Source organism: Lissotriton helveticus, chromosome 2_1 (genome assembly GCF_964261635.1).
Source record: "Lissotriton helveticus chromosome 2_1, aLisHel1.1, whole genome shotgun sequence".
Lineage (NCBI taxonomy): Eukaryota > Metazoa > Chordata > Amphibia > Caudata > Salamandridae > Lissotriton > Lissotriton helveticus.
Window position 1 is genome coordinate 976,483,288 of NC_136059.1, and position 13,072 is coordinate 976,496,359.

Consider the following 13,072-nt stretch of genomic DNA (forward strand, 5'->3'; position numbering starts at 1 on the left):
GGTGTTCTTGTGGGCTGCGTGGCTGTCCGGTGTTCATTCACGGAGCCAGATCTTCTCCAGCTTTCGGCAGGTTTGCTTGGAGGCCCGGAGGTCTTCAGTGAACCAGCTGGCTTTCTTGTTGGTGTGACTGTTGGAGGGTTTCTTGATCAGGGCGAGGGTGTTGACGCAGTCATTGGTCCACTGTCTGAGGTTGTGGGCGACGGTGTCGGGGTCGGTGGGGTCGGCGGGTGGGCTCTGGGCAAGGGTGGTGGTTAGCTGATCTTCGGTGACTTTGCTCCAGCAGCGGTGAGGTATCTGTTGGGTGCGTTGGTGCGTGGTGGGTTTCTTGAAGGTGAAGTGGATGCAGCAATGGTCGGTTCCAGTGGAGTTTGGTGGTGTGGGTGAAGGAGACATGGGGGCTTGCGGAGAAGATGGGGTCAAGCGTGTGACCAGCAGAGTGGATGGGTGTTGTGATGAGTTGTCTGAGTCCGAGGTTGGCTAGGTTGTCGATCAGGGAGATGGAGTTGGTGTCTTTGTTGTTCTCGAGGTGGAAGTTCAGGTCCCTGAGGAGGATGTAGTCCGTGGAGGCGAGGGCGTGTGTGCTGACAAAGTGTGGTCGGGGTACGGGGGGTCTGTAGATGAGGGTTCCCCTGAGGGTGGTGTTGGGGTCGGTGTGGATCTGGAAGTGCAGGTGTTCGGCGGTGCTGAGGGTGTCGTCGGTGTTGGTCGAGACTCTGAGAGTGTTCCTGGGGACGATGGCGATTCCTCCTCCTGGTCCGTTGGTGCGGTCCCTGCGGGAGATATTGTAGCCTTCTGGGATGGCTATGGCTATGTCGGGTGCTGAGGCAGGGTTCAGCAGGTCTCCGTCAGGAAGGCGACGTCTGGGGAGGTTGAGCCGAGTAGGTCCCAGAGTTCAATGGCATGTTTGTGGGCAGAGCAGGTGTTGAGAAGAATGCATCTGAGGTGGTTGGGATTTTTCCTGGTCGGCAGCATGGTGCGGCGGATGCTTGTGAAGCTGCAGTTCCGGCAGGTGAGAGCTCCGTGGGTGCGCTTTGGGGCGGCCAGGAAGCAGGTATGTGATTGTCCGGTGGTGAGTGTGTGGAGGGTTCTGGCATCCTAGCGGTGTTGGAAGTTGTGGCGTTCACGGGGTCCAGGGGTCCTGACGCTGTCCAGCTGCGGAAGGGCGCAGACGGGCGTGCCTTAAGCGTGCCATTGGCACGCCAGCGGCGTGACCGCTGCGCGGCCTCCATATGAGGGGATGTGGGAGGGATGAGAGGCTGGGAGGCGGAAGCAGGGCAGCAAATGGGATTGCAGGGGGTGGGCCGCAGGGATGCAGCAGCGGGAAAAATGAGGGGGGCCGCAGGAGAACTGGGCACAGGAAGGAAAAACAAGTTTAGGCAAGAAAACAAGCACAGGGGAATTAAAACAAGTCTTGGCAAGAAAGCAAGTACAGGCACAGGGGAATAAAAACAAGTCTGGGAAAGAATGCAAGTTAGGCACAGGGTAAAAATACAAGATTAAGTAAAAAAGCAATGCAGGCAGAGCCGTGCAGCAGCGTGGGGAACGACCACCCTTAGATCCCCTGGGTGTCTAGCTTGCAACATTATCTGGGTTTAGAAGGCTTCCCTGGGTGCCAGGCAAGTCTGAGACCAAATACCTCCGCTACATACATTGCCATCATGGATCAATTAGCAAGGCAAAATTGTGATGTCTCCATGTGGCATTAATAGGCTTTTCCTGTCATGGGCCCATGGGCATTAGGCCCAGCCCAGCCCCACAAATGGAGTACTGTTTTTATTAGGAGGAGGGTGGAAGACAGAATAGAAGAATATTTGTTATTATTAACTGCATTTCTTTCCATTATGTACCAGTGTGCAAGCAAAAACACCTTTTGCAAAATGGCCACTAAATCACATGATAAAATATTTAATCCTCAGTCAAAAGCCTAGGGCACCTGTTATCCCATTTCCATTAATAAGATTTTACCGTTTGAATTGATTCATGGTCGCTATGCAATGAAAAATCATTATAAGCCACAGCTCAGTTGTTGTCTTGGAATGTCACATGTATTTGGACAATCAAATAACACAATACATCGCTGTGAACAGAAACATCTGGTGAATGTAACAGTACATTACTTTTGTCAATTGGCCATTGGGGCAAAAAATTAATTATTAAAACGGTGTCACTTATTTGTAATTTTTCCTAAATATTTTCATAATTTTAAAATGTAATGATTAGTTTCTTTTAAAAAAAAACATTAGCGATCTACAAAAATGTCCCTTTGCTAAATGATACATTTTGTTGACTTTTAAAAAATATTTTGATTTTCAATTCACCCACGGGTTTCACACTGGTCTCTCATAAAACTACAAGTAGTTAGGCATCACAGAAAATAGTAACAAGCATTGGCAAAGCCAATAGGTTTCTGTTTTGCTACATTTACTGGCTTTGTCAATGTTAAAATTGTTATTTTCCCTAATTTAATACACAGTTTATATTCTTGAACAAATGCCCATTGCTGTTACCAGTGTGTCATAGTGTAGCTAACTGAAACACTTACCATGGAGAGGCTGTGGGCTTACAGCCAGAACTTCTGGCTTTGGAGCTAGGGAACCAGGTGTGAGTCTTGGCGCAGGCTCAACATCCTGTGATTCTGGGCAAATCTCTTAATCTCACATGCCTGTGAAAACTAATGTGTCCTTGTGTAATGTAACTGATCGACTTTGCGTTATAGAAAACAAGCCATGCGTGTGGGGAAAGGGCATGCAGTACCAAAAGTGAGGTGGTGGGAGGTACAGGCCAGCAATGAACGGGGAATGAGCAGGCGTTGATGGAAATCAGGTGGTGGTAGGAACGGGCAAACAATAAACAGGATGTGGACGCTGGGAAGAAAAAAAAACATTGTATGTACAAACAAGTTATAATTATTATTTTCCCTATACTCAATATGCAGTTCATATTCTTGTACAAATGCCCATTGCAGTTAGCAGTTTGTCAAAGTCTAGCTAGCTAGAATACTGAGCATGGCGAGACTATGGCATACGGCCAGAGCTGCTGACTTTGGAGCTGGTGTAACAGGTTTGAGTCTCAGCGCCAGCTCAACATCCTGTGATTCTGGGCAAATCGCGTAATCTCTCTGTGCCTGTAAACATTAATGTGCCCTTGTGTAATGTAACAAGCGCTCATTTATAGCACTCCACTTCCTTCCAGTCGACTTTGCGCTATATAAAACAAGCTATGACTAGTGACAGGATGGGAAAGTGGCATGCAGTGACAGGAGGGAGGTGGTGATAGGGACGGTCAAGCAATGAACAGAATGCGAATGTTGGAAAGTGAACAAAATAAATAAATAAAATATGTTACAAGTGCACAGCCAGTGGAAGGACACTGGTCACTGGAAGCAGTACTTGGTCCAAGTTCCCAGCAAGGACGAAGATGTGAAGCCAAGCAAGAAGCTGGAGGCAGGAGGAGGCGCTGGCCAACAGAAAGAAAGGAAACAAGAATGATGTGCAAGACAACCAATAGTAAGTAAAGGTAAGTAATGGGTGTGCTCCAAGCCCCTTTAAAGTGTAAAACTCATGATTCTTTCCAGGGGAATCCTCAAACTCAGGTTACTTTTAGAATCCCAACAGATGCAAAAGAAGGATACACATTTGACCTGAACACCTTTCATGGAAAAAGAGGGATAAAGCTCATGTTCCTAGACTCCCAAGCATAAAAAGTCTCAACATGGGGAGGGGGCTGAAACGTCTGATGTTAGAAGATTGAGGAGGGGCACAGAGAGGAGTGTGCAAATATAAAATCACACCTCCAAAAAGTTTAAGTCCCTTAAAATTAACCAAAGTTACACTCACATCTTCCATAGTTGTACATGCTCAAATCTTTTCCAGCCAAGACATGGAGTCACACAGTTCACAATCCACTCACAGGTACAGCAAAACAATTACCTAGAAATCAGTTCAGAGATTAGCACTACCAGCACAGAGCCTAACCACAACCAAAAAAAAAAAAAGTGGTCATACAATAATAGATGTCAGTTACATCCATGTTGCAAAAATATAACAAAATGAAATAAAAAGAATGTAAAAAAATTCATATAACTTTAGACATTGCGGACAATCATATATATCATATGGTACACATAAAAAAAGTACATTAAATAAAAACATAACGTTAATTTAAAAACAAACATTGGCAAAGGCAATCAATCTCACTTTGCTAATGTGGAGTGATCAACAAGATTGTGTTTGCCAATGGGCAATGGGATATGTTAAAAGTATAGAAAATAATGAAAACATTGCTTTCTATTCTTTCAAGATGGATGCCACGCTACATGAAGCAACGTGTGTTGCATCATTGCATGCATTGCCACCAGGATACAACACACTTTGCGTCATACTTGATATTCATTTTACTTTTAACATAGCCAGTCACTGCTATTGCTTTTGCCAAAGTTGGCAGAGTTTAAAAGCCTCCAGCATTGGCAAATTTATTAGCAGTTACTACCATGGACAATGGTGTCATAGGATATAGTGAGAAAAAATCCAGAGCTTCCTCACCAATGAGGCCGTTTGGTGCCTGGGCCCTCATAGAGGAGCATCAAGGGGAACACACAGAATAAAGACAGCATCCAGAGTGCTCTTTGAAGACTGTGAAACAAATAATGAAGACAAAAACAAAAAAACATAGGGGCATATTAGCAATGTCGTGCGAAAAATATCGCAAATCGCGCATAGCGCATTTTTTTTATCGCCGTCTATCGCTGAATCCTATTGTGGCGATAGCGCGTTATTACCAACGTATATCTTCAATGCGATAAAAGATCCAGCGATAGCAGTGAAATCCCCCAAAAACACAAGTAAAACAGCTATATAACTTTTATCGCTAACGTAAAGCTTGCTAATAGGCAGGGGAGGATTCAGCCTCAGAATCCACCTCCCATTGTCTATTATGGCATAGGGCTAGATGTAGGTAATTCTTTTTTACCACTTCTTAAATACCGAATTTTACCGATTTGGTATTTAAGAAGTGGTAAAATAGAGGGGGGCGTGTAGGTATTTCTGAATCAGTAAATAGCGAATCGTTAAGATTCGGTATTTACCGATTCTGTAAATACCGATTCGGTAATGCCCATTGATTCAATGGGCATTACCGAATCGGTATTTACGGAATCGGTAAATACCGATTCCAGCAAGGGTGCAGGGGGTGTCACTTTGACACCCTCTAGCACCCCAAAAATAGGCATGTGCGCCATGTGGCACACAGACATGCCCAAAGGGCATGTCTGTCTGTCACATGGCATAGGTGTGCATGCACAGATGTGCATGCACACTTGAATTCGGTATTTTACCACACAATAGGATTGTGTGGTAAAATACCGAAATCTGAAGGCCTGTAGCACTGTACACAGTGCTACCTACATCTTGGTTTTACCGAATCGGTAAAATTACCGGTTCGGTATTTTACAGAATCGGTAAATTTACTGATTCGGTAAATTTACCGAATCTGAAAAATGATGCCCCTACATCCCAAATACCCATTTACCGGTCGGTAACGGCCGAAATCGGCAGTTACCGGTCGAAATCGGGCGTTACCGGTCAGTAAATGGCCTCCCACATCTGGCCCTAAGTCAGGTTTTTACCACGTGCAAAATCCTGGCGCTAATCCCGGTTCGCGTGCGTTTTTTTATCGCGTTGCGGATATCGGTAATAGGCGATATCTGTGTTAGCGGTTTGGGTACGCCCACTTTGCATGTAATTAGCGATAAATATCGCTGACATGCAAAGCGGGCCCCAAACCAGTCGCTATCGCCTAGAATCTGTCGCTAACTGCTGTTAGCGACAGCTTGGTAATTGGGCGATAAAGAAATCACCGCTTTAGCAGCAAAAAGTGGCGCTAAAGCGGCGATACTGCCCTTGCTAATATGCCCCATAGTTTTGTGATCTCAGCAGCGGATGGATACAGCCAAACAGATCAAAAACAGGGTTAAACAAGCTATGATCCAGAGGAAGGACAGACACACAATAGGGAAGAAACCTGCCAATAAAAAGCAGGGAACTGAGATTGACGAGAAAGCCATTTAATCATGAGCAAATGCTGGATCTGTGTACAGTACAGTCAGTGGCAGACAGGTGTAGCTGTTTCCAACAAGAACGCAATAAAAACTGTGACTCACACCTACGATAATCATATTATAAAAATAGACACATAATAGATGCACAAGCATAGAAAAGTGCAAATAGGTAAATTGTTAAGGAATTTTGAAAAAAACTTACATTCAGCAGTAATTTACAAATATTAAAAGTCACATCATAACACACTGTCAGCCAGATGTAGGAAATTCTGTTTTTGCATTTCCTAAACAGTGAATCCTAGGAGATTGCCGTTTAGGAAATGCAAAAACGAATGTACAAAAATAGAAATTTCCTAAGAGCGATTTCTACTTAGTAGGGTAGCATTCGTTATCAGGAAATCACTATTTAGGAAATGCTAAGCCATTTGGTCCTATGGGCCTAAAGGACCATAGGTGCGAATGGTTTTGCATTCCTAAATTTGGAAATGCATTATTTAACTTTATGTCGGCTGGTAGCCATAAAAGCAGATATCGTAAAATACACTTAAAACATTCAAAATAATAAAAAGATAAATCTACAAATAAGCAACTATCATTCATACTAGGACAATAAATATTTTTCTGAAATAGCAATAGACTAAAATCAAACAATTCCATTGAGAAGATGTAATAATATTACATTAGCAGCAATGGTAGATGTTAAAAACAAATCAAACAGCCTTGTCTATAGACGGAACGGTTTCCCATTTCAGTCTGCACCTCCACATATGTAAGAGAAAGCAGAGTCTGCAAAGACTATTGGGCGTGCTGTATTTGATCTTAAAATTCTTAAGGCAGAATTGTGGTCCATGACCCCCAGATTATGACAAAGCGGAACAATCCAGGCCCTCCTATAAAAATAGTACTGGGGGCAAATTAAAAGTGCAAACTCTCTCCAGGGGGATACCGTTGTAAATTGAGTGTGACCTAGTGGTGGGGCAAGGATTAAAAACCATATACTTGGTTTTACTAAATTTAATCTCCAGCGCTCTTTGCTTGCAGAACACACCGAACAGATCAAGCAGGATTTTTATGCCCATGGGCGACTCAGAGATCAGCAAGGTAGCGTCCACAAACAGGAGTGCCAGGATTTGGAAAAGCAAAACAAAGGGTGCCTATGGGTCCAAGGTCCCCCTTGATGACCACCCCCCCTCCCCCAAAATGTGGTGCAAATGTAAAGCACACAAATCGTTAAGATTCGGTATTTACCGATTCTGTAAATACCGATTCGGTAATGCCCATTGATTCAATGGGCATTACCGAATCGGTATTTACGGAATCGGTAAATACCGATTCCAGCAAGGGTGCAGGGGGTGTCACTTTGACACCCTCTAGCACCCCAAAAATAGGCATGTGCGCCATGTGGCACACAGACATGCCCAAAGGGCATGTCTGTCTGTCACATGGCATAGGTGTGCATGCACAGATGTGCATGCACACTTGAATTCGGTATTTTACCACACAATAGGATTGTGTGGTAAAATACCGAAATCTGAAGGCCTGTAGCACTGTACACAGTGCTACCTACATCTTGGTTTTACCGAATCGGTAAAATTACCGGTTCGGTATTTTACAGAATCGGTAAATTTACTGATTCGGTAAATTTACCGAATCTGAAAAATGATGCCCCTACATCCCAAATACCCATTTACCGGTCGGTAACGGCCGAAATCGGCAGTTACCGGTCGAAATCGGGCGTTACCGGTCAGTAAATGGCCTCCCACATCTGGCCCTAAGTCAGGTTTTTACCACGTGCAAAATCCTGGCGCTAATCCCGGTTCGCGTGCGTTTTTTTATCGCGTTGCGGATATCGGTAATAGGCGATATCTGTGTTAGCGGTTTGGGTACGCCCACTTTGCATGTAATTAGCGATAAATATCGCTGACATGCAAAGCGGGCCCCAAACCAGTCGCTATCGCCTAGAATCTGTCGCTAACTGCTGTTAGCGACAGCTTGGTAATTGGGCGATACAGAAATCACCGCTTTAGCAGCAAAAAGTGGCGCTAAAGCGGCGATACTGCCCTTGCTAATATGCCCCATAGTTTTGTGATCTCAGCAGTGGATGGATACAGCCAAACAGATCAAAAACAGGGTTAAACAAGCTATGATCCAGAGGAAGGACAGACACACAATAGGGAAGAAACCTGCCAATAAAAAGCAGGGAACTGAGATTGACGAGAAAGCCATTTAATCATGAGCAAATGCTGGATCTGTGTACAGTACAGTCAGTGGCAGACAGGTGTAGCTGTTTCCAACAAGAACGCAATAAAAACTGTGACTCACACCTACGATAATCATATTATAAAAATAGACACATAATAGATGCACAAGCATAGAAAAGTGCAAATAGGTAAATTGTTAAGGAATTTTGAAAAAAACTTACATTCAGCAGTAATTTACAAATATTAAAAGTCACATCATAACACACTGTCAGCCAGATGTAGGAAATTCTGTTTTTGCATTTCCTAAACAGTGAATCCTAGGAGATTGCCGTTTAGGAAATGCAAAAACGAATGTACAAAAATAGAAATTTCCTAAGAGCGATTTCTACTTAGTAGGGTAGCATTCGTTATCAGGAAATCACTATTTAGGAAATGCTAAGCCATTTGGTCCTATGGGCCTAAAGGACCATAGGTGCGAATGGTTTTGCATTCCTAAATTTGGAAATGCATTATTTAACTTTATGTCGGCTGGTAGCCATAAAAGCAGATATCGTAAAATACACTTAAAACATTCAAAATAATAAAAAGATAAATCTACAAATAAGCAACTATCATTCATACTAGGACAATAAATATTTTTCTGAAATAGCAATAGACTAAAATCAAACAATTCCATTGAGAAGATGTAATAATATTACATTAGCAGCAATGGTAGATGTTAAAAACAAATCAAACAGCCTTGTCTATAGACGGAACGGTTTCCCATTTCAGTCTGCACCTCCACATATGTAAGAGAAAGCAGAGTCTGCAAAGACTATTGGGCGTGCTGTATTTGATCTTAAAATTCTTAAGGCAGAATTGTGGTCCATGACCCCCAGATTATGACAAAGCGGAACAATCCAGGCCCTCCTATAAAAATAGTACTGGGGGCAAATTAAAAGTGCAAACTCTCTCCAGGGGGATACCGTTGTAAATTGAGTGTGACCTAGTGGTGGGGCAAGGATTAAAAACCATATACTTGGTTTTACTAAATTTAATCTCCAGCGCTCTTTGCTTGCAGAACACACCGAACAGATCAAGCAGGATTTTTATGCCCATGGGCGACTCAGAGATCAGCAAGGTAGCGTCCACAAACAGGAGTGCCAGGATTTGGAAAAGCAAAACAAAGGGTGCCTATGGGTCCAAGGTCCCCCTTGATGACCACCCCCCCTCCCCCAAAATGTGGTGCAAATGTAAAGCACACAAATTCCCTATGGGCAAATGTGCCTTTTATGGCACTTTGAAAAAAGCATTTTGGGGTGAATTTTTTAAATTACACATGGTTACCATCGACTTTGAGTCGAGCATTTCCTAATTGTCCATTGTGTATTTTGTAAATGCTTTGTACATAAGCTTAGGAAATGGCAAATAGGAAACCCTATTTGCGATTCCCTATTTATGGCCTTGCAAAATGCGATTTCTACTAGATAGAAATCACATTTTGTGATTCCCTAACTGCCTTTGTACATTTGGAAAGGCAATTTAACATTTCTAACAAACTCAAATTGTAATTTGGTTAGTTAAGAAATGCAAAATTATTCCATACATCTGGCCCCATCTGTCCTAAACTATTACAAGTAGAAAAGCACATGACACAACACTACAGTAGCTGTTGTCTGGCATTCATGGCATCTCACAGCACAGGGAAAAGAGGAGAGGGTCCAGGGTGTGGGCTCTATTTATGTGCTCCTATAAGTAATATTTGTAAGGTGCATATTATTTTCCTCAGGTGATGGATGTTCCTCAACTCATTTGTATTTGTAGTTTAATATCCAATCACTGAGATCTCTGCTTATGCTATTTAGAACTATGTGAATGTGAATGAATCATTTATAGTAAGATTCTGTAAAATCATTACAAGATTTTGCATTTCAAGATAAAAATATGTATAAAAGGTCAAGCATTGCTTAACATCATTACAAATGTGTGCAATTCAAGATAGAAACATAGAGCAATAGGAGGCAGTAAATTTGATCCATTCGGAAAACTAGATGGTTCAGAACATAAATGTTTCCAGATGCAGATTGGCAAATGAGTTCGGTTTGTACCCCCAGCTTATAGGGATCTGAGTAGTCAATATTGTGGGTTAAGGCTAAATTTGTTGAACGATCGGCTGTCCAGCCCCTTATTGAGGGGCTAGACAGTGGTCGGTAGTTGGTCTGTTTTTTTCCGACAACTTGTCCTTTAGCAGTGAGCGAACCTGATATATACGTTTCCCAAACTTGGCCATTACTGCCCGCGTTTCCGGGGTGTATTAGAGGTGTAGAGACTCTGTGGCCGAGCAATTGCTCTGGTGTAATAAGATTGGCCTCAATAGGGTGTGGTGGATGTGATGAAGGTCTGGGCAACAGAGTAGTGTATGATCCAGTGATTCCCTTCTATAATTGCACAGTCTGCAACGTATTTTGATTTCTGTTGTCTTCCAGTTCGGGTTCAGTTCTCTAATTGGTAGTGGCTTCAGTGAACTATTCAGAACAACGGGGCATATTACCAACAAGTAGCGATAATTATCGCTAAATAGGCTTAGTGACGATTTTTTTATAGCTGGATATGTTAGCGGAGAAAACATGCTATTAGCAACGTGTTTCTCCATTGTGCTAAAATATCCAGCGATAGCAGCGAAATGCGTGAATATCGCTGAGAATACAGCGATATTCACGCATTAGCGATGAATGCTCTTAGCCATGTTATCCACCTCCCATTGGATAACATGCCTAAGAACTGGTCTGGGCAGGAGTTAGTATTTGGAGATATTCGTGCTTAGCGCGAATATTTCCATCGCTACGCCTGCCTTGATAATAGGCGATAGCGACGTTAGCGACTGCTTTCAGTCGCCAACTGGTTGGGTACGCTCACTTTGCATGTCATCAGCGATAAGCATCGATGAAATGCAAAGCGGGCCCCAAACCGCTCGCTATCGCCTAAAAGCTGTTGCTCACATCAGTTAGCGACAGCTTGCTAATAGGGAGATAGAATTATCGCCGCTTAGCATCCGAAAACGGCCGCTAAAGCGGCGTTAATTGCCTATCGCCACCCTTGGTAATATGCCCCCAAATTTGGTGATTAATACCTCAAATACCCACTTAAACTTGCTAGTAATTACTTGATGGTTGTATTTTGAGCTCTATGTGCCCACATCATGTCATTTAAGGGTGTGGGGATATGTACTCTTACTGCTATGCGTACATTTCTGTCTGGAGTTGCTGAATTGCATTTAGGCTCAAATTTGCGGAGGCATAAATATGGGTGTGTGTAAACTTCCTACTTTAGATTTATCATAGTGAACTGGATGGACCCTGCAGCTTTATGGATAAACAGGACAACTTCAGAACTGAAACGGAGTGATTGTTTTTTCGCATTGTTGTTGAAATCATTTTAATTAAATAGGTAATGATGAGCTCCCGTTCGAAATGCCACAATACAACACACAAATGCAAACATTAATATTACAAGTGACACAAACATGACTTTAAGAAAATGCATGAGGTTTGCAAAATCTGAGGTTATCTTTGAAACATAATCGAACACAATGAGCTGTAACAATGAAACCATGCAAACTACTATCCGGGCCATGTTTCAGACACAATGAATCAATACTTTTTAATGAGAAATACATGTCAATCTTGCTTTCTGTATGCAATTTTGATGTGTCTGTAGGATTTTTTTTGTGATGAATATCAGCATCAGACTACTTAAAATAGAATTAAAATAGGAAGTGACTCATGTCAAATGGCTCTCTCAGAAAGTACATTTACAAAACATATTTATAATTGCATTTGCTAGTTATCTCAAGCAGAAATACTGCTCAACAAACTAAACTTAGGGCCCTGGGGGGGGGGGGTGTGTAGAATTTGAGAGTGTGGGAGCTCTGTCATAAATTGGCAAGGCCCATGAACCCACCCATTTAGAGCTGGGGGTCTCGTCAGTCACAGAACTATCTGTTGACAAGTATCGGTAGCCCCGTCCTCCCTATATATGGACAGCCATTGCCATTGATGTTTTTGCTCGGGTTAATAATGGAAAAAGAAAAACAAATGTGAACACAAGTCACGGGGGGTGGGGGGGCTCCCTGCAAGTGAGGGTCTTTGTTTTTTTGTTTTTTCTCGAGCAAAACTAATTTGGGAGTTTGTTGGAGAAATAAAAGGCTACTGATCAAGGCCAAAAACATGGTGCCTGCTGTGCATCCTCCTCATCGTTTGATGCACTGTAGGTACCTAGCTCCCCAAAGACAGGTGAGAATCTCTAAATAAGGTGGCTGGAAGTGACGGCCGCTGTCAACCCGGGGGGCTGGCGGGCCACCACTTACTTGCGGATGGTAACAAAAACAGTAGAAAGTGAATGCACAGTGTAATATTATGTAGCAATTGCAGTATTTACATGAAACCTGTACATTTTCAGGCAGGGCGAATTCAATATGTTGTCTACAAGGCCTGTGAAGACAAGAATAGTTGAAGCTATTTGCTGCATCTTCCTACACTAGCACTTTTCTTTTTGAGAAGATCTGATTGTGGGGCGGTTTCTTCCACTTTTGTCCTCTTCGTGGTTTCTGGAGGACTGTGCAGGTTTGAAAGATTGGAGTAGACTGCTGCTAATTGTGGTGAACAGTAATATTATCCCTTCTTATGATATACCTGTTGCAATGGCAAAAGTTGCCATAGCTCTGAGATAGTATGGCAGGTGTGACAGCTTCACGTGTTTGGCATGCAGAGATCACTATCCTTGTGGCATTTGGACAGTGGTTGAGACCTGGAGCTGGTTCCCAAGAAACTAGAGTTAG